Source organism: Triturus cristatus, chromosome 5_1 (genome assembly GCF_964204655.1).
Source record: "Triturus cristatus chromosome 5_1, aTriCri1.1, whole genome shotgun sequence".
Lineage (NCBI taxonomy): Eukaryota > Metazoa > Chordata > Amphibia > Caudata > Salamandridae > Triturus > Triturus cristatus.
Window position 1 is genome coordinate 749,155,111 of NC_140587.1, and position 25,984 is coordinate 749,181,094.

The window sequence follows — 25,984 nt, forward strand, 5'->3', positions numbered from 1 at the left end:
ATTTGCTTTCCGTGGTCCTGGATTCTAAAGCTAGATGTATTTACATATTGTCCCTATGCCTAACCGTTCGGTGGGGACTTTTTCAGGTATCCCTGGGCAGTCAGGGGCTACTCGGCTCAAATCGTGTGATTTAGGGCAGTTCACAACCGGTGTCTCGGATGATAACTGTACCACTGGACCCATAACCGATCACCAAGCACACCCCTTTAGTTCTTGACCCTCATGGTAGCAAAGACGAGCAGTTCAAGGCTTACTCAGGGAGGTGACGTTTTGAGAGAGTCAGAACTCTACAAACAGCATTACAATTAATACAATACTGTCTACTGAGTACCTTGGTTTAGGTAGAGAACAGTATTTAAATCTAATCCACACATTGGAAAGTTACTTACATGTAACAAGAAGTGGGCAGTAGTTCGGGGGGCTCGAACGAAGGTGATGCCCATGCTATGTTGGGGCGACTGTCTTTTTGGGTAAGGTAAATTGACCCTGCAGTTGAATTTTGGTGTGCCTTGATGGGATTGCTGTTCTGGTTATCTTTAGCCATGACGGGCTGGTCATTCACTGCCACTTAAGTCTGCACACTACTGACCCATCAGCAGGGGCAGCTCCTCCACTATGGCGGAGGAGCGTTGCTCCACTGCCTTTCAGCACTGCAATAAAGGAAGCATAAAATGATAATAACGCAAGGTTATTATTTAATTTTTCTGTGCTGAGGCAGTTTTGCTGGGTGAGGCTAGGCTGGGCATGGCAAAGTGCCCGTGACTGTTTGGCCAGCAGCCTTGGGCTGGCCAAACAGTCATGCGCACTTTGCATGTTCTCCACCCAGGCTGTGTTATAAGCTGGGTGGAAAACATGCCCAGGCTCCCATTCCCTGTCTGAGCTGTGAGCCACGGCGCCCAGACCAAGCACAACGCTGTATTACAACGTTGTGATTGGCTTATGGAGCCTGGGTGCTTCCTGCTTCCTGTTAGTAGAGAAGCCAGGAAAAGAGGACGAGAGGATGGAGGCGGCTGCCCGGCAGAAAGGTAAGTGAACCCTCTGTGGGTTTTCGTATCTGCTTCATGGGGTCTCTCCACTCCTCCATCTTAGTAGTACCACTTATATTTTGAATCATAAATATGGAAGCTAGTGTCACTATATTCTCTGGCCCCTAACAGACTCCTTCGATGGTCTTCTGCACGCATACAACACATGCATGAAACATCCATGCCCTGCATAGGTGGGTGAAGGGCACAGTTGCACAGGACTGGCAGACAATGCAAAAACACAGGAGATGCTTGTGCGCCTGAATACTGAATACCTACGACAAGGTACTCGTGCTCTCTTAGATCTCCTTGTTGTCTGTTGCACTTCTTCTGCATCAGTTATACTACTAGATTCTGTTTCTTCTATGAAGGTTTGTGGTATGTGTTCAAGTGACACATTAGATTTAAGTTGTTACCTATTCCTTGACCATTCCTCTTTCCTTTGTAGTTTTTAGCTTCTCATACTTGTTCATTCACCAGGGTAATTCGGTTTCTCTCGTAGTGATTCAGTAGTTCCCCTCTTCCAGGTCTCAGATCTTCGTTTGCAGGGGATACTTCCATACCACTTTCTGAGACTTCAGGAACTTGGACAGGTGAGGAATTCTGATGAACATCACCCTCCTCTGGCTCGTCAGGACTTACTGACACTAGAGTTCGTGGACTTAGCTCAAATGTCACCACCTCATCTGAACACTGCACCCTCTGGGTGTGAGAAGCATGAATCCAGTTGTATATCCTAGCTTATTTCACAGTGGTGTTAGTAATCAAGATCAATTGACACGGTCTCCTCCACCTGGCTCCAAGCAGGGTTTTCAAATGTGCTTTCTAACAAGGACCCAATCATTGGGGTTAATATTGTGGCACTGCTCCTGACTCAGGATACAGTGACAGCTGCAACCTGGTGAGAAACAGAAAGCATTACATCAGCTAATCCATTGCAGTAGTTGAAAATCATGTCATATGTGATATTTACAAGTGCATTTTCAGGCACAGCAGGCAGTCGCATTGCATATCCCATGAGTATCTCATGTGGCAACAACCCTGTTCTTCTATCAGCTGTGCTTCAGAGACTAATAAACTCTATTGGCAAAGCATCTGGACATTTCAGGGAAGTAGATGCACAAACCCAGAAATCCAAAGCTGCTGTTGTAAAAAAAATTGGGATCAAATTTGACAACAAAATGTCATTTTATAGTCAAATTCTATCAGAGGTCGGTGTTTGTTTTTGTATCCTGTGTATGGCAAAAGAAATTGTGCATTAATTATCATTCACAGCAAAGATTACTGTGATATTGTCCCTGGTTATGTTCAGATTGGACTATGCCAATTCATTATATGCAGGGCTGCCAAAATACCTCCTGAATAAACTCGAGGGCATTCAGAATGCGGAAGCAAGACTGGTTTTGGGTTTGCCAGGACGGGAACATATTTCCTGTCATCTGCGTAATTTGCACTGGCTTCCCATTGAAAAACTGATTCTTTTTAAAGTAGCACTCTTAATACCTAGGGCTCTCCACCATTCTGGACCTGACTATCCTTTGGCTAGGACTGCTTTAAATAGCCCTGTGAGACAGCTGGCAATCCTCTGACCAAGGGCTCCAAGGTTCGTCTGTCCACTGAGGGAGGTCGTTCTTTTTCTTTCCTGGGCTCTGTATGGTCACACAAGCTCCCATTTGATCTGCGTCAAACGAAGGCTTAGGCTGGTTTTAAGAAAATGCTTAAGGCCTGGTTTTTCTCTCAGTAATCGCCTTCTGTATCTGCTTCCTTTCACAGACCGTATAGTGCCGGCACACTCTTGAGTAGCCGTGCGCACTATAGATCCTGTCACATTCACATTCAAACGTTGGCCTAATGAGATTTGAGTGTTCTGTTAAGCCGCTCAACTATTCCAGAAGCTTCTAGTCGATAACTACAATGCAGTCTCTGTTCCATTTCTAGTGCCTCACACAGCATTCTAAGGATATCATTATTAAAATGATTCCCTTGGTTTGACTCCAGGGAAACCAGGAAGCCAAATCTAGGTATGAGTTCTAACAACAGTAGTTTGGCTACAGTGAGACTCATTTCTCCACATTGGGTAAGCTTTCACCCACCAGCAGAAAATGCATACTATGACCAGGATATATTTCAGCCTATTACAAACAGGCATTTTCACAAAATCCAACCGCATTCTTTTAAGAGGTCCTCCTGATCGTTCTATGTGACTCAGTGTTACGGGGGTTCTCCTTCTTACATTAATTTGCTGACAAATCACCCACTGTGGCACAATTCCTCAGCTAAAGCTCTAAATTAGATATTCAACCAATTCTGCTTAAAGAATTGCACCATGGTATCTCTTCCAATGTGTGCAGGGCCATGAAAATGCCTCTTCATGGTAAAAAACAAGATGTCAGGCAACAAGCTCTTCTATTAGCTGAAACCCAATTTTCATTTGCATTTTTAGCACATCCTGCTCTGATCCAACCCTGGTGCTCTAGCTCTGACACTTCTTCCTGCAATCTCTTTATTTCCTCCCAAGTATCAGCAACTGACAACAGCATTGAACAGGTGGTGTCCTCATCAGATTCATTTGCATATTCCCCATTAAATGTGCATGCCACAGTTGCACAATATCGAGCAACTTCATTTTTCATATGAGAGCGATGGTAGTGGCGAAATTGGTGAGTTGTCTGAGGAGGTGGCGAGTGGGGACCATGAGCCCTTGTATTTTTCCCTAGTAGAAACTCTTGCAGCAATCTCTTCAAGTGAACCAGCGCCTGCTCCAGGCCCAGACAGAATCCCCACTGACCTTTATAAGGAAGATAAATGCCTGTGGGGACGGTATATAAATAATTTATCTAACCTGATTCTTTATGGAGCACCTATTCCGAAATCATGGCAGGTTGCAGAAATTGTGCACATTTATAAGAAAGGAGACAAAACTAAGCCATCGAACTATATGCCGATAAGCCTAATAGATTCTCTCCAAAAGATCTTTTGTAAACAAGTTTTAGGGAGGCTCCATGAATGGATGATGGAATTTCATATTTTAAGTGACCTAGAGGCGGGCTTTCGATCAAAAATTAGCACCCTAGATCAGGTCTTTCGTTTTATTTGCATGTACTGGAAGGAAGTGGACCTGAAAGGGGGTAAACTATATGTGGCGTTTGTTGACCTGCGCACAGCTTTTGATTCTGTGCCCCGGGCGAAGCTGTGGAGAATACTGAGAGAATTGGGCATTCCGGCAAACCTCTTAGATATTTTAATCAGATTACACGCCTCAAACTCAGCCCGGGTCAGGTGGGGCCCAAGAAGCGAAGTCACAGAAAAGTGTCTTGTAAATGTGGAGTAAGGCAGGCTTGCGTGTTGGCGCCACTCTTTTTACCCTCTTTATAAATGGGGTGATTGACTTTCTGGATAGGGACGGTTGTGATGCACCGAAAGTAAATGATAGAAATGTCCGCGCTTTGTTATTTGCGGAAGACACCCTTTTAATTTCTAAATCCGCTCAGAGCCTCCAACAACTTTTAAATGATTTTATAAAGTTTTGTGATGATGGGGGGTGTTTTTAAATGAGGGAAAAACCAAATACCTGATTTTTAGCAAAAGAGGGTCAAAACTCTCTAGTAGATCTATTTGAGCAGGTAGCACCCTACTTGAATAAGTTGACGTTTTTGATTACTTAGGAATATGTCTATCCCCTTCTGTAAATTGGGACGCACAAAAGGAGAAGGCTAAGCTCCATCAGATATTCTAATGTAATCATATTAGCAAAATTCACGGGAAAATGACTTCACGGCAGATTGCTCCTGCAGTAGAAATTTATAATTGTTAAAGTATTGGGGGGCATAATGTGCGGTATAGAGTTGTGGGGGACAGGAAATATATCATCTTTAATAGCTGTCCAAAATCGGTTTTTGAGATCTCTGGTGGATCTCCCGGCTAGTACCCCCCCTGTCACCCTTATATATGGATCTGGCACATCCACAGCTGAGACACAAGGTAATGTACCGATTGATAATGTTTTGGTTCAGGCTATGGACTGTAGATGAGCTGGAGACCTACCGAGAGACCCTGTTAGACCTCTTGAGATTTCCAAAGACATTGGCAATAACCTGGTTTTCCACTCTATGGAAATCTCTGGCAAAATTGGACTGGGACGCCTATTGGTCAAATCCAGAAACTTTGAGGCAAATTTCCAGGGAAAAAATGAAAAAACTGTTTTGGGATTCGGTTTCCAAAGAAGTCCTTTCTGCTCCAGTATCCAGCCTGACCGAAACCTTTCTCAATTCAAAATGCATGCTGTCCTTTGAGCCAACCATTGATGAAATAGTGCCACCGATGGCACGGAAACTCTTTTTGCATTTTCACTTCCCACCAAACTGTTCTGCTCAAAATGGTACCTCCGAATCCATTGTTCATTTACCTTTTTTCTGACCGACTTACCAGTCGATAAGAAAAAAATGGATTATTCCGTTATGCTTATACTTTCGGTATTCACAGAAGGCATTTAGGAGTCCTAAAGTTAGGAGTCCTAACTTTACTACTACTAAACTGAGAAAAATCCTAATTTTAAGACTTTCGGTATTCACAGAAGGAGTCCTAAAGTTAGGAGTCCTAACTTCTGTGAATAGCGAAATGAGTAAGTGCCTTCTGTGAATAACAAAATGAGTAAGTGCCTTCTGTGAATACCAAAATGGTAGTAAGTTTAGGATTTTGTCTTAAGTTAGTTCTGTGAATCGGGCCCTGAGTGAGCAAAGTCTCAATGGAATGAGGGGCCATCACCGTAAGAGGATGTCCCATAACTATACTCTCTCTTCTCTCAATACTGATACCAACTACCACAATTGATTTAAGGCAGCAGGGCAGTCCTGAGGCAACCGGGTGAAGGGTGGTTGAAAATATACAACTCACACAGAGAGGAATAGTTTGTATGAATCTCTTCGAGAGAGGTGGCACGTGCTTCATGAAAAAATACTGCCCTCACTCACAAAATTGTGACATGCTTCATCATCGGGCTTGCTTACAATACACCCCTGAGCAGACCAATCCCTGGGGTGTAGAAAAAGGGAGGGGAAAACAATACAAACATATAAAAATAATATTATGGGTAATGGATCCTGGGATCACCGAAAGAAAAAGTGCAGTGAAGAAAAATACTAGATCAGTGGTATCTTTTGTAAATAATTTATTCCTAGATCCACTGATTAAAAATGTGAAGTATGGTGGTGAAAGGCAAGTATTAGGAGTTCCTTCACCCCTCCTTACTGCCAAGTTGTCGACATGTTTCAGCTGTTGGAAATGTGCCTACAGTTACAGGTCACCACAGCATTCATCAGGTCGTTTCAGATCCCAGTTTCTTAAATCCCTCAATGCCCCGAATTGGGAGTCACTGGAACCAGTTGTTCTCAAAGACAGTAACACACTCCTGTAAATCTGTGGGTAGAAAAAAGAGGAAAAAAGAGTGGGGTCAGTCATACCCGGGTACCAGTTGTAAACTACAACAAGTATCACACCTTCCAACCAAACAGCACTCTTTGTATCGAATGTGTACAATTCATACCTCTACAGAGGCCTAGTACCACCTCTGTATAACAGAAACACAAGCATTGCAAAATCATGCTTCATCTTCAGGTTTCCGTAGTCGGACCCATCACGCTTGCTTCTTCATATAATATGCTTAGGCTTTCCTGTTTTCAGTTTCTATTTTTGGTAATTTCTGGTGGTGTTTTTTCAGTGTTTTCCAGTGATTTCAAAATCTTTAAAAAACAGTGCTTTTCAGTGGGTACTCATTTTCACGCCATAAAAAACAGCAGAAACAGTGTTTTACCGGTGTTTATGGAACGCTTTACTTTTATCATAGCTTGCTTTCTTCACTGATGCATGGTATGTCGACAGTTTACGTACAGTGTATATGAGGTCCAAATACATTTTTACAAGTCAAACTTATTGTAGTATCCCATACAATATTTCTTCAGTGAATCTTTGGTAAACAGACTATTCACAATAACGAAAGAGAAGAGCAACCTGAATTGAAAAATGTGGTCATTCAATTTCTCCCAAGAGAAGGAGTCCAGAAGCTGCTTCTTTTCCCATCAACAATAGCGATGAGGTGCCTTTTACCAAACAAATGCAAGTCGAACAAAATCAGCACAGTAGTTATACGTGCATAAGCAGCCAGCTGCATTTGAAAACGCATGGGGATTGGGGGTTGATTCGAGAGCAAAAATGTTTAGAGTTAAAATATTTTAGCAATTATAATTTGGAATGTCAAACATAATTTGGAATGTCTAACACTTTGGCGCTTCATTAAGGCAACTTCATTGTAGAGCCAATGCATAATCAGAGTAAGGTTTAACAGTTGCTTTTTGCTGCATATTTATTCATTTATTTATTTTTTGGGTGAGTGCAACCTTTGAATTTTTTGAGGGAGGAGAACTGACTATGTTATCGCAGACCCTGACCTAACTGCCGGTCTCCTCGTAAGAGTGCCCCTAACAAATGGTGCAGCCAATAGGCCAAATCAGCCTATCCTGCGGCCCAACATTTCCACCCTCCCCCCCAACCTCCCGGTGTAGCACTGGCAGGTCCCAGGCACCACCCAGACAATCTTCCTTGCTCCCTGTACGTCAACAGCCTTCTGTAATCTTTTTGCTGCAGCCATGCCAGACACTCAAATTATTGCACTCTCCGCCGCCTGTGTGTGCCCACCAGCGCGCTACCCACTGTTCCTTTCATCTCCAGCATCATCCCAATGTGTTCTTACTGCCTTGTGCCATGAGAGCCCCCCGCTTTCATGAAGGTGACCATCCGCTCCCCAACAACCTGTGCAAACTACCTCCAGCCTCCCTTGCATTTTTCCCTGTATTGCGCCCCTTCACACGCTACTCCAACACTTATAAAGGATTAGTCTTGAAAATTACTATAGTGAAATATGAAGTAATTTGAGTGGTGGATATGTTATTTAGTTATTTGGATAGAGAAGGGTAGGTGGCAGAACAGAAGAGGGGAAGAAATTTGTATTTATATAGCGCTTGCTACCCCTGATGGGGATTTGAAGCGCTTTTTTGGCGAGTAGCACGCTACTCCGGAACCCATAGGATTAGTGTTGAATTAGTATAGTGAAATATGAAAGTAATTTGAGTTGTGGATATGTTAGTCAGTTAATTGGATTGACAAGGGTTGGGGAGGGGGTGAAAAGGGAAAAAGGTTTGCATTTATCACACACGCAGAGATTTTGACCCTATTGTCTCCGTAAAAAATTAACTACAGCTGGCACAGTGGTTTGTTCTAAGGCAATGGTCCATACCTATGGAAAGGAACTCTTGTTGGAATATGTGCAGGCCACATAAATTCTTATTAAGTTCAGTCCCAAGGTTTGGTGAAATACCTCTGCCATTTTCCTAGGTAACATTGGGTTTAGTGGTCAGAAGAACAGCAACTTGTGCCTCGTCTGTCTAAATGCTGTGTAGCAGGTGGGGAAGGGTCAAATGTGAACATTAATCCTACCCAGACAATTTAATTAGGCGAATCACTGGCTTAGATATTTCTCATTAACCAGCCATTACTATTGGGGTACTCAAAAGTGTATTCTATGTGTTTCTAAATTGTCCCTACTGAATAAATATAAGCAAGTGATAATAACTGCCACACAAGCCATTTAGAGCACGTTTCCGCCCTTGCATTTGTAGTGCTGATTCTGCAGGCGGCAATAAATAGCCGAGCAGCTCTGAACGGAACATCGCTCTACCCCCGAAGAAGCCGTGGCTGTATCCGGCAGTCGGCTGTATAGCCACGCGCCCACTTCTCGAACCCTCCCCACCTCACCTCTGTTCCTCTTTCGGCCGCCTCTGTGCGAGGTCCCCAGCTGCGGCAGCCTGATGGACCTCTGAATATCAATGGGAAAAAGTTATTCAACAGTCGCCGCCACCGTAGCCCCCTGGAGGCACCGTCCCATCAGGCCAACAGAGAGCCAGTACTTGGTGAGGCAAGCAGCCCCGATTTCCAAAAAGACTAAAAGAGGAACTCCAAGAAGAATTCTGGTGCCCACAAGGGACAAGGGCAGCGTGAGCAGTCCTCTGAGGCAATCGGGTAGCGACCAAAAAGTCCGAAGTCTCTTTCACAGTGAGGGCAGCGTGCCCCAGGAATCCCCCGGGGCAGGCAGGCAGCAAGTGCCTGGACGTCCCTACCCCCCATTATCACACATCGTTACCTCATCTCCAACACATTGCTCCACTCCTGCTGCCATATGAACTTCGAGCGGGGGCCATTATGCTCCTTTGGCTCCACCAAGTGGCCAAGAGGTGCAACAAATATGAAAATCAGTGACACTCGGTTTAAACCGGGTCAGCTGATTTTCAGTCGGTAGGGTACTGACGGGGACAATCGGTTTTAACCGAATTCCGGACAGCCTAAATATGCTTGAAAGGAACCGTTCTCTGCTGGGGCAAAAGCCCCCCACGCTCTCATTTGCCGTCTCCGTCTAAGGAAAAGAAAGACTCAACTCACTCAGTTTACCATTAGCCATGCTTGAACTGGCAACTAAGAGGAGACCACCCCCTGTAGTCACACTCTGGGGGAGAATAAAAGAATGAAGGGGACACAGTTTAAAGAATGATTGTTATGCGTTCTGAAATATGTCATGGCTGTCCACATTCTCAACAACCTTGATGGGTTTCTTATGCACTGATTCAGAGTTCTGTGCACTATAATGCCCAGGTGTCATTTGTGGAATTTTGAATTAATAGAGTGCATACCGTCACACATAGAGAATAGCATATCGACATCTAACCTACTTGTCTTCGGGCCATCAAAATCCGACTGGGAGAGTGCAAGTCTCCCCAAGCATGCACACCACAATCAGCCTCCTAAGCATGCGTTGGCCACAAACTCCTCTGCATTCATACCACTCTCCTTGCTGTCATCAGTGCTATCACTATCCATTGAGGCTGTACCCATTTCAGGGTCTAAGAATGTATCACAGAGGTCTCTCCACACTGACAAATCCTAAACTACCTTATTATCCTGCCTACTAAGCTTCATGGGATCTCCTCCACCAGGGACCATTTCTGTACATACCTGTGACAGTGGTCAATTGTGTGCGCCCTTTTTCTCACCCAAGTGATGGCATCTCTACACCTGGCCAGCACTAGTACTAATGGTAAAAATTTGCATGCCATCTTACTTCCCTTTGTACACTTAATGTTCCCCGGTAGACAGCACTATGGTGTGAGATTAAAGATCAGATTTGTAGTCCTCCTTATGTCCAGGACCACCTGCGTTCAGAAGGCTGCACAATCTGGCACTGTCAAGACAAATGCAAAAAGTCAGCCCCATTGACTCCACAACCGAGGACATCTGTCTGAACAGGAAGGGGACATTTGGTGCAGGTCCCTGGAAGTAAGGTAGGTCCTATGGAGGAAGTTGTAATGTACCAGCTTAAAATGGGCATTACAGGAGGCAAAGCGTGTAAGTTACTCATGAACAGTCCCCTCTTCCAGTGTAGTGTCGAGATCTAGTCCCAGCACATACGTGCCCACAGAAACGTCCCCACTGTGTCTGCTTGCATAGCCCTGTATAACAAGGTACTCAAGTGTCGGCTTGTGCCACTGGATAGTAAGATCCCTTGTGTATGTGTGGGCAGGGTGCAGTGAGGTATGAGGGCCAGGTCCCCTTGACTAGGCCAAACAGTCCAGCGTGGTTTAACAAATGACCAGGCCCAAGAGTGAACTCCTGACAGGCCTCTTCGAAGGAGATGAAGGTCCCTCCTGCCACACTAGGAAGGATATATTCTCCATTATCTGTCTGACCTGCTTTAGCATCCAGACTGGGAGAACCCAGTGGAATGGGCCCGTTACAATACTGAATGGGCAAAACAATGGCAGCTTGTCGTACTATGATTGGGAAGTCTTTCGAGAGCACCGCTTTCTCCATCAACAGTTCCAACAGTCATTCAGTGGCTACCCTACCAGTCAGAAGGCATTTTTCTCAAATGTTGCCTGGGTAGGCCATACCCTACCCGTCAGAAGGCATTTTTCTCAAATGTTGCCTGGGTAGGCCATCTTACTGCATGTTGAAGATGTACATAGTAGTACAGATATAGCTACAGGACCTTTAATCCCCCATCCTCATACAATCTGGTCAGTGTTGTAGGGCCACTCTACTACGTCGGCCTGCCAACAGTAGAGAAATGAGAATTGACTCTAGCTATTTGAAGACTTTCGTCGAGAGAGGGCATAACGGGTTCTGCGGTATATACATTGATGTGGGCAGCAGCACACTCTTGCTATGGCCAATCTACCCATCAAGGAGAGAGGCAACATGTTCCAAAAGGATACGGATGACCTCAATGCGTCCAGGACCCGGTCTATATTAAAGTGTAGCTGCAGCATTCTGGTGTGCGCCATTCTGATCCTCAAGTATCTAAAGTGTGTCAGTTCCCAGTGCAAGCCCAAGGTTAGTAATCAATGCGCAAGTATGCCAACCATTGAAGTGAAGGGGAAGACCAAAGTCATCTAGTATATGTGTTTAGTATAATGAGATCGTGAACATCTAGAGTGCCTTTCAGCAGAACATATCACCCTCCCACATCAGCCTCCATATATGTAAGGGAGAGTGGGAATCCCAGTGCTACCCATGTTAGTGTGCCCCTGACATAGGTAGCGAAGGAGGAGTGAAAGATCTGATATGCCATTTCTTGGTCAGTCGTGAAGCACCTGCATCATCCAGGTATGTTTCTTGCAGGCATTCTATGTCAATTTTTTGGCATTTGAGGAAGGTGAGTACCTTGTATCTCTTGTTGTATGTTCCCAATACCCGTATATTTCAGGTTAGGACTCTGTAGTCACACCCATCACTTTTCATGAAATTGGGTGGGTCTCACCCCAGTACTCCCTCCATCTGCTGCAGTTGAACAAAAACTTCGAATAAATAGTAGAAATCAAACACCTCCAACCACCCACGGACAAATATACTGGGGAGAGTCACCATAGTTTCATCTCTGAGTCCTATCCATTTACACACTTTTTCCAGGCAATCAAAAAGTGAGTCTTCTCCTGGTATATGACTTTCAGTCTTGTTGGGTATGGGAGCATGCACCTTAGTTGCAGTACTCGCAGGTTATGCTTGATAAGATAGGATTTGAGCAGTTCCTGAACTTGTTTTGTGTAATCTGGGTATATGGCAATTTTACTATTCCCGAAGAGGGGGACTGGCAATTCTCGAGCAGCTCAGAGGATGCAGAGGATGCAGTCTCTGTCGCAGTTTTTAGGAATTTTAGGCCTGGGGGAGGCATCTGGCTGTGGGGCTGGCACCAGGACTATGTGCGCACTTTCCGCCACAAAAAATTCAGACAGTCCCTGTGGTTTGAGGTCCGACCGCACCCAATTCTCCAGGATTAGTTCTGCAGATGCCACCTCCTTCTCGGGGAGCCCCAGGGTGTGGATATTATTCCACTGGGAATGGCCCACTGCATAATTAGCCCACCTCTACAAGTCAGCTGTGACAGCAGTTATCAGGGCCACCTGGTGTTATTGGAGTGCAACTTCACCCTGCAGTTCCGTTATTTTGCTTTCAGCAGCCTTGACATTGTTTGCAACGTTCCTCAGATCTGCCCTAAGGAGGTTAACATCAATGAATACAGTCTTGATGTTATGTTCTAGTGCAGTTCTAGACCCCTGTATAACAGCCAGCAATTCAGCCCTGTAGGGTTCAGCGTCTCCACCCGGTGTTTCTCCAGTATCATTTGCACCCAGTTGCTGTGTTATTCTCTGGGTGGGTTGGCGTGGGGTAGTATATTGTGCGATGATGTTCGTCACTGAGGCCCGGGTGGCCTATTTTCCCATGGTATGTGCCAGAAGTTACAGGATTACACTCCATGACCAGGCAGGGTTCACTGCACGTGTCTATAGCTCTGGTTTGAGCGAGTCGGCGCTGGGGACACTGACTACACAGAAGGCTACCACACTCCGTTAGGGACCGGTCGAGGAAGGCTGCACTGACTGCGAGAAAGGTAGTGTTTCACCCCCGCAGAGCGGGAGCGCTGCATCTGAGATAGATTATCCCCGGCAGGCACATCATCCGTTGTGTGGTAATGAGTTTCTTCATTTTACGACTAGAGGCTGGTGTGAGCTATTGCATTGCATTGGTCTTCTGCCTGATCAGGGGCTCGGAGCGTCCACTGTTAACGCTGTTGATCTCGCAGGCCCCTATCCTGATGATCCCACACCTATGCACGTTGAAGAGAGGTCGGTCTTGCCCAGCTCCCCAGAAGTACTTCTAGCAATCCAGGAACCAGGGGTGAAGCTTGCAGGAGGAGATTTTCTGCTCCACCACAGGTACTCAATGTAGCCAATACCAGTAAGTCACTGGTGGGGTCCAGACTGGGCTGAGCTTTGGGGACCCCTTTCTACACGGGTGAACTGCTAAGTGGCTTGGTTGTAGAGTCAGTACTGGGATGCACTCTCCTGTAGGGGCAAGGAGACAGAGACTCAAAGGGCCTGTGAGGGAAGATCATCAGGTCCATGCAGGTGTGTCTGGAGAAGGCCCACAGACCCTCCCTACTATTCCCAGGGCCTCCTCACCTGCTACAGAAGGACAGATCACCTATAGGCACTTGATCAAGCCATCATCTGCCACACGGTGCCTCTTCACCTGCTCCTAATGGTCGATAACTGCGTGACAGTACTGAATGAACAAACACTGTCAATCTGTGAGGCCCCAGGGGGAAGGGGATTGTGGTGACGAGAGAGAGAGAGAGAGAGAGAGAGAGAGAGAGATGAGAAATGAAGATTCCAGGCATCTGCGCTTGGGACAGGAATTTTTCTGGGAGTGTCTGATAGGGTCTGGACCTTCAATGGTCCGATGTGAGTTAAGATCTGTATCTCTTGAGTACTACCTGCTTGATGCACTAAAGATAGGAACAATGTATTTATGATCTTTATATACTATAAAGAAGTATCGACATATATACATCATTCAACAACTTAAACTTTGGTATATCCTACCTAAAGCGTACTTTAGATGAACATGGAAGACTGGTAGTATTTCAATTGGGACTCCTCAAATGAGAAAGTTTTCTCTGTGTTTTTCCAACTGATATCTAAATGAATAATTCAATAAAACATATTGTTATATCTATAGCTATAGGCTCCATATATATATATATATCTGTTCCGAGAAGGTTGCGTTAGCCAATGAAATTCACGCTAATATATATATATATATATATCTCCAACAGTTCTGTCACCAAGAAACCCAAGCCGCTTGCAATGGTGGGCCGTGGCGGGGTCACGAGCCCCTATGAATTCAAGACAGCGTTGTCTTCTCAAATCTATGAAAACAACACACCGTGGGCGCACAATATCCCTATGCGTGATTCTTCATTGCAATGTCGCTCTACGCGTTTCGGAGCGTCCGCTCCTTGATCACGAGTAATGTGAATGCACAAAACAAAGGGGCATATTCTCAAGCCCCTATCGCCACGGGAACATCACTTTTTTTGACGTTTCCGTGGTGATAGGGCCAGCGCCCTATTCTCAAATCAGCGTTAACCCAATTTACGTTAAACTTAGCATGAAAGGGGGCGTGCAGTGGGTGTTGCGGTGGGCGTACCACCACAACACCCATTGAATTCGACTTTGCCCTGCCACCTATTATCAAGGGCGGCGATAATAGGTGGCAGCGCCGAACTTAAGACCAGAAAAATCCTGGTCTTAAGGTGGCGAAACAAGGAGAAATGTTTAATTTCTCCTCGTTTTTGCTATTTCCATGTGGGCTGCCTTGTGCAGCCCACATGGAAATAGCAAAATGCCATGGTTTGTTTATGTACAGGAAGGTGTCCCTTCTTGTACATAAGCAAACCTTTTAAAAAATGCAGTTTTGTAACTTACATGAGTGCTGCATGAAGCAGCACACATGTAAGTTACTAAACGGCATTTTAGGTTTGTTTATGTGCAGGAAGGGACACCTTCCTGTACATAAACAAACCTCCCTGCTCGCAGACACCCTTGTCTGCGTTGGCGTTAAGTCGTGAGACTTAGCGCCATCGCAGGGGGAAATGCCAGGCTGCACTACATTCTTGAGAATAGGGTGCAGCCTGGAGTTTCTGAAGTGGCGGTGAGAGGGGTTAAGCCAGGGAGGCTAACGACTGTAACTGCCACTTCCTCGTGAATATGCAACAGAGTGTTTTAAACCAAACATGTTACACACCTCCGTATTGGCAGTGAAGACAGACTTCATAATATTGACAGATTAAACAATCGAAACAGTGGATACAGACGTATGTACAAATGGTTATCTGCAAAAATAAATCAAAGCAGTTATCTCAGGTAGTACATTGTTAAATATTGATCTTACATGGCGTATTGCAAGTGGGATATATTGTGGGTAAGGAAAACTACCCGTGCTTTCCTGTTTCTAATGCCCAATGCGGACTGCTTGTTATTTCTTATTGTAACCGTAAAGCTCTGTATCTTGAACAAAAACTTTATTGGGAACTTGCTAATTGGCAAGACACATTAATGCGTGCATTCTCGTCATACCGCCCCATGGGCTAGTATTTACACAAAATAGGTTCTAACTCGGTCTAACCCAAGTGGGTGAGATTAAAACAATCCCAAAAGTAATGGTTAGAACATGCCCCCGTGGGTGTCAACAAATCAAAGATCCCGGCATTTACCATTCAAAAAAATTAATACAAGGTCTGCACACCCGGGCAATGTTTCACCTATTTACATGGGAACCAACAATTCATAACCAATCAATAACTGCCCCAGTGGGCTAAGCTCAATCACAGCACCACAGTAATAGCACAGTGGGTATATATAGGTGGCGACCAAAAGATTTCTCAGACATGGGACTCATCTAACTGCAACAACTAGACCATCATTTAGTCCACTTTCATGGAAATATTTCCACAGATATTGGGCAGATATAGGGCAGATATATTGCTCATTTTGCCTTCCACTTGCTTTCATGACATATCCGAAATCTGTAAAAATCAAAACGAGAGGTGAGATGTGACTTATGTAGTACTTTATCAATGTGCACAACAACCAATTACACAGCCAACCACTGAGGATTAAAAACATTTGTTAAAAAACAGGTGATTTCATATGGTTCAGCAATTCATAATGTTAAAATAAATCTAGGCGATGAACATTTATCCCAGATGCACCTTGTCACCATTGTGTCCTCCTGGATACATTTTATGTTACTTAATTATCATTCTTGATTCTAGACGCCTTAACTGCTGTTCTCTACACCTCTTTCTCTTAATGGGATATTATATAGTAAGCAGAATGATAACAAATTACTATTTTGGTTATGCTGGGTCATGAAATGTGTCGCTATTGCATAATGCTTATTATTGTGTTTTATCGCCCTCAGATTCGTTTTTTGGCTTTGTGTATAGTACTACCAATGTAGTACATATCACAAGGGCATCTGAGGGCAAGCACCACAAACTCTGTGTTATATGAGACATGTTTCATTATTTTGAAGGGTTTACACTCGGGGGATAATTTTACTTCTTTACAGTTGGCACTGTACTTACAGGCTTTACATCTGCCACATGTAAAGAAACCCTGTATTGTACTCCGTCTCGTATCACTAGTAGTCAATGCACAACAGATTGTATCTTTCTGAGACTTAGCTTTTGTATACGTTATTTGTGGGTAGTCCTCCAAATGTTTTTCTAGGTCTACATCTGTTTTCAACACATTCCAAAACTTCTCTAGAGACTTTCTTACTTCTCTGGCCTGATTATTGTAGGTTGTAATGAACCTTATGCTAGGTTAATTCTCATCCCTTTCGTTCACTTTTAATAGATCACTTCTGAGTATAACGCTGCTTTAACATAGTCTCTTGGTAAATAACACTGTGGTGGTATCATTCAAATAACAAAATAATAAACAACATAAAATACAAATCGTTCTTTAAACGGTTAAAAAAAAGTCTCTTATTATTCAGAATCCTTGAGATTGCTATTCTTAGTTATTAGTTTTCTGATTGTCCGTTATGCTTGATATTACGGTTTAGAATTCACTGTAATTGCTTATTGTCTATGCGAAAGTTAAGCAATATATGCAGAGTTCAAGTGTATTTATGGAACAGTTCTTTGTCCCAATATTCTTTTCCAAAATAAGCAAGATTTCACTCACAGCGGTTGTTGAATAAACTTGGATTACCTTCATTTTATGAACTCTCTTCTTGCTTGTATTTTACAGGGAATACGGTACTGGGAATCAGGAGGGGAGAGGATCTGTCTCGACTGGCAACACAATAAAATGAAGCTGCTCCAGGAAGACGGAAAGCCAGGAGAGGACGCCGAGAAGATTGGAAGTCAGGAGCGGACTCTGAAGCCTGGAGAGGGAGAAGGGCCGGACGACGGACGGAGCTGGAGACAGATAAGTGCAGGAAATGAACGAGGCCAAGCCACGAGTACTAGTGGGAGCGGTTTAAATACCCTCGCTTGCTTCAGATATTTGAATACACATTGAGAACATGTTTTGCCACTTGTCAGTTAACATGTACCTGAATAATTTTACAGTTTGCCGGTTAGCATGTGCTTATGCTAATTCACATGTGTAAGAGGAAAAATAGGAATTGAAGACTTCTTGCTGCTTCCTTATGTTGTTCATAAATCTTCGTACATATCAGACTGTGCATTCATAACAGTATTATACGGTACAGCTTATAAAGTATACAGTTACTCATGGAAGGCAAGTAACCAATATCCTGTGACTCAAACAACATAATACCACTTGGATGCCATTAAGGAAGGTGGGCATGGGTGAGTGAGAGCATACCTGTAACAGTCCCCCCCCAAAGGCCGCCTTAACCGACGAGGTTTGTTAGGATGAAGGGCATGAAAGCAGCATGCACATTTGAAGCTGGCTCCCATGATTGTTCAGACCTGTCATAGCCCTTCCAGTCTAGGAGATAGTACAATTTACCTTGTATTCTTTTAGAATCGATAATACGCTGAACTTCCTATTCTGGGTGGTTGTTCACTAGGATTGGAGGTGGTGGAGAGTCTTTTCTGGTCATATAATGGTACTTCTTAATGAGGGACACATGGAAGATAGAATGTATGGAATATTCTTCTGGTAACAATTATTGGACTGAAACTGGGCTCAGAATTTGTTTTATGGGAAACGGACCAATATATCATGGTTGTAATTTTCTAGGACATTCCAAATTAATATTACTTGTGGATAAGCAGACCAAATCTCCAATTTCATACATTGGTTCTGGAGATCGATGTTTGTCTGCCTGTATTTTGGTAGTAATTTCATTTTTTATTAAACTTTGTCAAGCTTTTTCCTGGATTTCCTGTAAATGGTTTAATCACTCAGAGACAGAGGGCATAAAAGTTGTGGATGTTATGGGTAGTGTTGTGAGCGCGGATGATAACTGGTAAGGAAGTAGAAAGGAGAGCACCCAAGCGCTGCATGAACACTATTATTGTATGAAAATTCTGCTAAAGGAAGTTCTTTATCCCAATGTGAAGTCAAGGTAGATGTCAGGCAATGTAAACTTTGTTCTAAATACTGATTAACTTTCTCGGTTTGTTCATCTGATTGCGGACGGAAAGCTGAAGTCAATGGTACTTCTATTCCTAATTTAGAATATAAATCTTCCAAAATCTGAAGTTAAATGGAGGGTCACGATCGGAAATGATTTTGCCAGGGAGACCATGTAATTTTACAATGTGAGTCAAAAAGATTTCAAAAACTCAATGGCAGTAGGAAGGAATGAAATGACTCATTGTGGAGAGTAAATCCACGACTACTAAAATGGTGGCGAAATTGTTTGATTTTGGCAAATCAGTAATAAAATCTACACTAATAGCGTGCCAAGGTGTAGAGGGAACTGGTAAAGGATGCAATAAACCAGTTGGCGCAATGTGTAGTGATTTATTGTGAGCGCAACTGGGACAAGTTTTAACATATTCTTGAACATCTTTTTGAATGTTTTCCCACCAAAAATTCCTTGAACACAAGTCTAAAGTTTTATATGTACCGGGATGACCTGCTATTCCTAATCATGATGCCAAGCTTTGATTTGTTGTCTTAAACTGCTTGTGGAACAAATAATGTATTTTTGTGAAATAGGTATCCATCCTCGATTGCTTTTTTTATATTCTGCCGCCATTTTTGTGTATCTACTGATTGAGATGCTGACTCGACATCTTGAAAAAAGGAATCAGCCTGTGTCACTGCTATTATTTTATTTTGAGGTATAATACTAGGTGCAGGAGTATGTTTTTCTTTGTTTTCTCTTTCATCAAGTCTAGATAATATGTCAAATAGTAGCTGTTTTTGTCCAGGACGATATGTTATCAATAAATCTAATTCGCAAAAAAAAAGCAGCCACCTCATTTGTCTTGGCGTAAGGGCTTTTACTGAAGTAATAAACTGCAAATTTCTATGATCAGTAAACATCGTGATGGTATGTTTAGTCCCTGAAAGATGATGTCTCCATTCACTGAAAACTGCCTTTATGGCGAGTAATTCCTGCTCTGCTACTGTATAATTCTATTCAGCCTGTAATAGTTTTCGAGAATAATATGTTAAAGGATGTAAATGTCCTGTTTTGGGACGTTTCTGTAATAATACTCCTCCTAGTGCTGTTTGAGAAGCATACACCTCCACAAAAAACGGCTTGTCAGGATCTGGGTGACAAACGATAGGAGCAGGATAGGTAAAGGCAGTTTTTAATCCCTGAAAGGCATTTTCCGTCCAATGAAATGATTGACTCTTTTTTAGCAAGTGTGTGATGGGTGAAAAACTTTCAAAAAGTTTGACGATAAACTTCCTATAGAAGTTGGTGAATCCTAAAACCTGCTGAACTTCTTTTACAGATGTTGTAGCTGGCCATTTTAAAATGGCCTCAACCTTCCTTGGATCCATTGTTATGTCGTGTGGGGATAAAATAATCCTAAAAACTCCACTGATCTAGAATGAAAAAAGCACTTTCCAGCTTTACATATAAAGAATGCTCTTTTAGTTTTTTAAGAATAGAGCGAACATGATGAATGTGTTCTTTCTCATTTTTTGAGAAAATCAAGATATCGTCTATATAGACGATGGCACAGACGTCTAAGAATTCATGGAGGACTTCATTTATAAAATATTGAAATGCTGCCGGAGCATTACACAATCCGAACGGCATTACTGTGTATTCAAAGAGGCTGAATTTGGTGCAGAATGCGTTTTTCCATTCATTGCCTTCCTTAACGTGAATGAGATGGTAAGCACCGCAAAGGTCTAATTTTGCGTATATTGTGGATCCCTTGACCTGATCTAAAAGGACTGGAATGAGGGGCAATGGATATCGATTTTTAATTGTTCCCTTATTGATGGCGCGGTAATCTATGCAAGCCCTGAGATCTCTGGATTTTTTAGCTACGAAGAAAAGAGAGGATGAGACAGGTGATGTAGAATATCTGATAAAGCCTATTTCTCGTAGGTCGTCTAGATATTTTTTGAGATACTGCGTTTCAGGGTCAGTGAGTGCGTAGATTCCGCAATACATGGCTAGGACTGCCCCAGGAGTGAGATCGATTCTACAATCATACACCCTGTGGGGTGGTAATTGTGTATCTTGTACAGGGTCAAAAACTTTTGCAAAGTCTTGATATTCTTTAGGTAATAAAGATGGTGAATTTAAGTGTGTACTAGCACAATGTAATAAATTAATTGGATCTAGTGTTTCTTGATAACAATGCATTCTACAGAATGCAGAATCTAATGCTACAGTTCGTTGGACCCAGTCTATTTTTGGATTGTGCAGTTCTAGCGGTCTGATCTGTGTGGCCATTTTTACACACTAAAGTCAAGGAGGCAGTATGAAAACGAATAAGGCCTGATGATAATGCAGAACCATCTACTGCTCTTACTGGTTCAGGTTCTTCCTTGGATACTTTTGTTATTCCAAATTTCTTAGCTAAGCTTATATCAAACAAATTGCCTTTGGCGCCTGAGTCTAATAAAACTGATAAACATTATCCTTGTTGGTCTAAAATAATGGAAGTTACTCGAATAGTCATATCTTTCAGAACATGGTTAATTGTGTTTGTTACATATTGGGAGATCTTTGTTTCAGTTGTTCTCAAAGGGACAATCTAAGCTTCCTTCGAGATGCTTAGTTTTGCCTACTCAGAATGATTTACATTACTCTTTTCTTTTTGGGTTTAACTGGGCATTCTCGGGCAAAGTGTCCACTCCTACCTCAATACAAACACAAATTTTCTTTGCGACGTCGATCTTTTCCTTCTAGAGATAGAGGACCCTTCAATCCACCTATTTGCATTGGTTCAGACCCTTTCAGTTTTTCTTTTCTTTCTGTTTTTTATCACAATAGCTCTTGTGTCACTTCTGGGTCTTTCATGTTTTCTCTCCCTAACCTGTGATCTAGTTTAACGTGTACATCTAGGAACTCAGAATAATCTTCAGGTAGGTCCACAATGTGAGCCAATGAATCTTTCAAATCATCTCTTAAACCTCTATAAAAGAGGGAAATACATGTTTCATCTGGCCAGTGTGTTTCTGATAAAAGATGAGTACAATTGGTTATATATGTAATAAGATCTTTGGAATCTTGGTGCAGATTTAAAAGTTCGTTGTCACTGGCCTGGATGAAAGCATGACGTGCAAAAAAACATGACATGGCATCTTTAAAAACAATAAAATTAAGCAAAAGAAGGTCATTATTTTCTATGAATTGTATTGTCCAATTGCCAGCTACGCCCCCTAGATAGGAAATAATAAAAGCAATCTTATCAGAATCTGTAGCAAAGACCTGGGGTTTGCATAACAAATGCAATTGACATTGGCTCATAAATGAGGCAAAAAAAGAGCTATCCCCCAAAAATCGTTCAGGATAGGCCAAAGGAACAGGAGTTGGGTTAACGACCGTGACCTGTAGCTTTTGATGTATATGTTGAGAATTTATAGGGAGGGGTGCAAAAGACTCTGTCCAAACTTAGGTGCTGATAATAGTAGACGAGTGTCTGTGTCTTAGGTTCTCTCCATTGAGTGAACTCACTTCTACTTTTAAATAATTCCTCTCTTAAATAGTGATTTTCCTGTTTTAATTTCTAGACCTCGAATTGTTTCAGATAAACGTGAGGTTTCATCAGTAAAGTCCATGGCTGTATCTTTGCCAAGGTGAACAAGTGGGGCTCGGCCTTCTGTTAGATGGCACTCACCTGCTCTCCAGATTGTTCAACCTTGGCGACAATTGTTCTCAAACTCCTCTGGAAACCAACAGCGTGACAGTATTGAATGTAGAAACACTGTCAATCTGAGAGGGCCCAGCTGAAAAGGGGATTGGGGTGAAAAGAGAGAGAGAGAGAGAGAGAGAAAGAGAGAGAGAGATGAGAAACGAAGATTCCAGGCATCTTCACTTGGTACAGCAAATCTTCTGGGAGTGTCTGATAGGGTCTGGACCATCAACCGCCTGATGTGAGTTAAGATCTGTACAACCTGCTTGATGCACTAAATGCACTAAAGATAGAAAAAATGTTTTTATGATCTTTCTAAACAATAAACAAGTATCAACATATATGCATCATTCAACAACTTAAACTTTGGTATATCCTACCTAAGGCGTACTATAGTTGAACATGGAAGACTGGTAGTATTTCAATTGGGAACCCTGATATGAGAACGTTTTCTCTGTGTTTTTCCAACTGATATCTAAATGAATAATTCAGTAAAACATATATTTATATCTTTAGCTATAGGCTTCTTTTATATATATGTATATATATATCACAGAAAAATCCTTAGGTTTCAGGCACGTTATAGTTAGGAATTAGCATTTAAAAATCCTCAGAAATTCACTGAAAAAAACATAGTTTTCAGGGGTGTTATAGTTAGCTGGACTTTTCACTTGTACAAAACCATTGAAATTCCCCCGTTATAGTTCAGCTAACTATAACTCGCGCGCCCGCAATGCACTGCTGATGACGTCACATATTATATCACTCATGACATGGTCAGTGACATCACTGATGACATCACTGATGACATCTCAAATGACATCACTGATGACATCATCCAGTGAATGTGTGTTTTTCTGAAAATTAAATATGTTTTATATATGTATAGCTCAAGGTGGATGGAAGAATAAATGGGTATATAAGTGTCTAAATGGATGATTTGTTTTTGAAAAATTGATTGTGTAACTGACTGATTAAGTGTATCATAGTGAATACATGGCTTAGTGAGTAATGTTTAAATATGTAAATATCTGTATCAGTCTCTCACTTTGTGTATAAGTGGCTGCATGGGTTGGTGAGTAGCTACATGGGTGTCTATATAGGTTATTAGTTGGTTTTTTGAGTATCAGTCTGAGTGTCTGCATGGTTCGGTGGGGGGTATTATGTAGTGCATAGGTGCATGAATGAGTGACTTACTCTTTGTATGTGTTGAAGACAGCATGTGTGCGGGACTGTATGGGTAGATGAGTGTGTGTATGGGTGTGTTAGTGAGTGAATGACTGTCTCAATACGGTCTTTATGAGTAACTATATATGTTTTAAACTAGTATATGTGACTATTGGTGTATATAAGTGAGTATATGTGAGAGTGAGAGATTGAAAGAGTTCCTGTATGAATAAGTATGTGTTTCTATAAGTGATTGTTTAAAAGACTAAGTATGTGTAAGTTTTCAGAGAAGTAAGTGTGGTGGTGTGTGTATAACTGTATATGCAAGTAAATGTATGTTTGATTCTTTATTAGCATAAGTGACTATGTGTGTGAGTAACTCTATGGATGAGTGGTATTGTGTAACAGGATGTATAGGTGTATGAGTACATATGATGAGTGAGTATATGTATGAGTGACTGTATAGAACTGTTGGTGAATGAGTGGATGTGTATGTGGATCTTAGAATTACTGAAGAGGTTGTTGTAACTGGTATTGGTATGTCCATTCTTTTGAAAAGTTTAGTCTCTATTTTTGAATGTGTGTATCAAAGGTTATATTAGGGTGAGAGGAGGTCTGCCACTCTATCACAAGGATGTTGTCATCAGTGATGTCATCAGTGATGTCATTTGAGATGTCATCAGTGATGTCATGAGTGATGTCACTGACCATGTCATGAGTGATGTAATATGTGACGTCATCAGCAGTGCATTGCGGGCGCGCGAGTTATAGTTAGCTGAACTAACTATAACCGGGGAATTTCAATGGTTTTGTACAAGTGAAAAGTCCAGCTAACTATAACACCCCTGAAACCTATGTTTTTTTCAGTGAATTTCTGAGGTTTTTTAAATGCTAATTCCTAACTATAACGTGCCTGAAACCTATGGTTTTTTCTGTGAATTTCAAAGGTTTTTTAAATGCTAATTTCTAACTATGCCTACAGAGATAGGACATGTGAAGAAAGAAGGAAAAATGCACAGAAAGAAAAAAAAGAAGTGCAAAAAGAAGCAACAGAAGTCCTCAAAGACGAAGAAAAGTGCAGGAAGAAGGATAACGTGCAGAAAGAACAAAAAGAAGAGCAGAAAGAAGCCTTGTTGCAAAATCATCCTATACCCTCAACTTTTTCAGACGGATACTGGTGGTAACTGAGTCTGACTAACCAGTCCTAGAGCCAGATCTATGTTAAAAGACACTTAGAATACAGTGAAAACACCTACATACACTAGGGAACATTATGCGTTGGGGTCCCCCTGTGATTAGCATGACCTCCTCTGTAAGCCCCTAGTATATAATAGGCCAGGGGGATTAAAACTACCTCTTAAAACAGGCCACAGGGCGTTTTTGCACACGTTATCTCAGGCCCTGTCCCCTCCCTTCACCACTGTGTAAACACGCCCTGTGTCCGTTTTTAGTTGGGAGATTAAGTTCATTTGAATCCTGAGGGTCCCTAGGGTTCAACTAGCCCACTAGGTACCTCCAGTAAGTGCCACAGAGCTGCGTTGCAGAGAGGTGTAAAAAGTGGCACGGCCTGGACCCCTTGAATCCTTAGGGTCCCTAGGGTCAAACTAGACCACTAGGTACCTCCAGTAAGCGCCACGAAGCTGCGTGACAGAGAGGTGTAAAAAGGGGCTTGGCCCCAGAACACCTGTCTGCAGCGCAGCTCCCTGGCGCATACTGGAGATGCCTGTTGGGCTAGTTGGCCCTCAGGGACCCTCAGTATTGAAGAGGAATTAATTCCCCAACTTACAACTCGCCAGGGGGCGCGTTTGCAGAGTGCTGCAAGGAGGGGGCGTGGCCTCCGGCACAATGCTAGTCTTTTATTTATTTTAATTTTTTAAGAAGGGGGGCTGTGTGGTTCCCCTTCTTATTCTAATTTATTGGCCCTGATGACCCCATCCCCCAGGGCCTGTCTCCTAATTAGGGCCGGCCACTGTTTTTTATTATTTTAAAAAAATATATATTTATAGACACACCTAGGACATGCTGGACAAACCGTACGTACCTATCACCATGACGATTTGCGTGATATTCATTAAAAGGCGAATATGCATACAATGAATCCACGTGGAATGTGTTTACACCACTAGTGAAGCTCTGACATGTCTGATGCCCTACCGTGCCTAATCCCGGTGGACACCCTTGTCGTTTATTTATAGAAACATGGGTAGCTATTGACGGGCACATTTAATACACATGCACACCAAGCCATTCAAAGGGGATTCGACAAAAATTCGACCAAAACTATGCAAGAAACCCCCCTCACGGTTAATAAAACACACATCCACTGCCGGATGTGTAATACTTTTTATTTTACTCTCTGGAAAGGGGACGAACATCACTTGAGAGTCACAGCGCGCTCCTGGCAGAGCCCAATGCTGTGTTACACCCACCATTGCCTGCTGAGTGCCACACACCTCTGTGTTGTATTCCACTAGCTAGTGCATATGCTGGGACACTCTCTAGCCCATGTGCACTGTAACACCACCCCGTGAATATGTCATGCCACACTCGTCTTCGAACGGGTTATATTGCCCCATCTAACGTG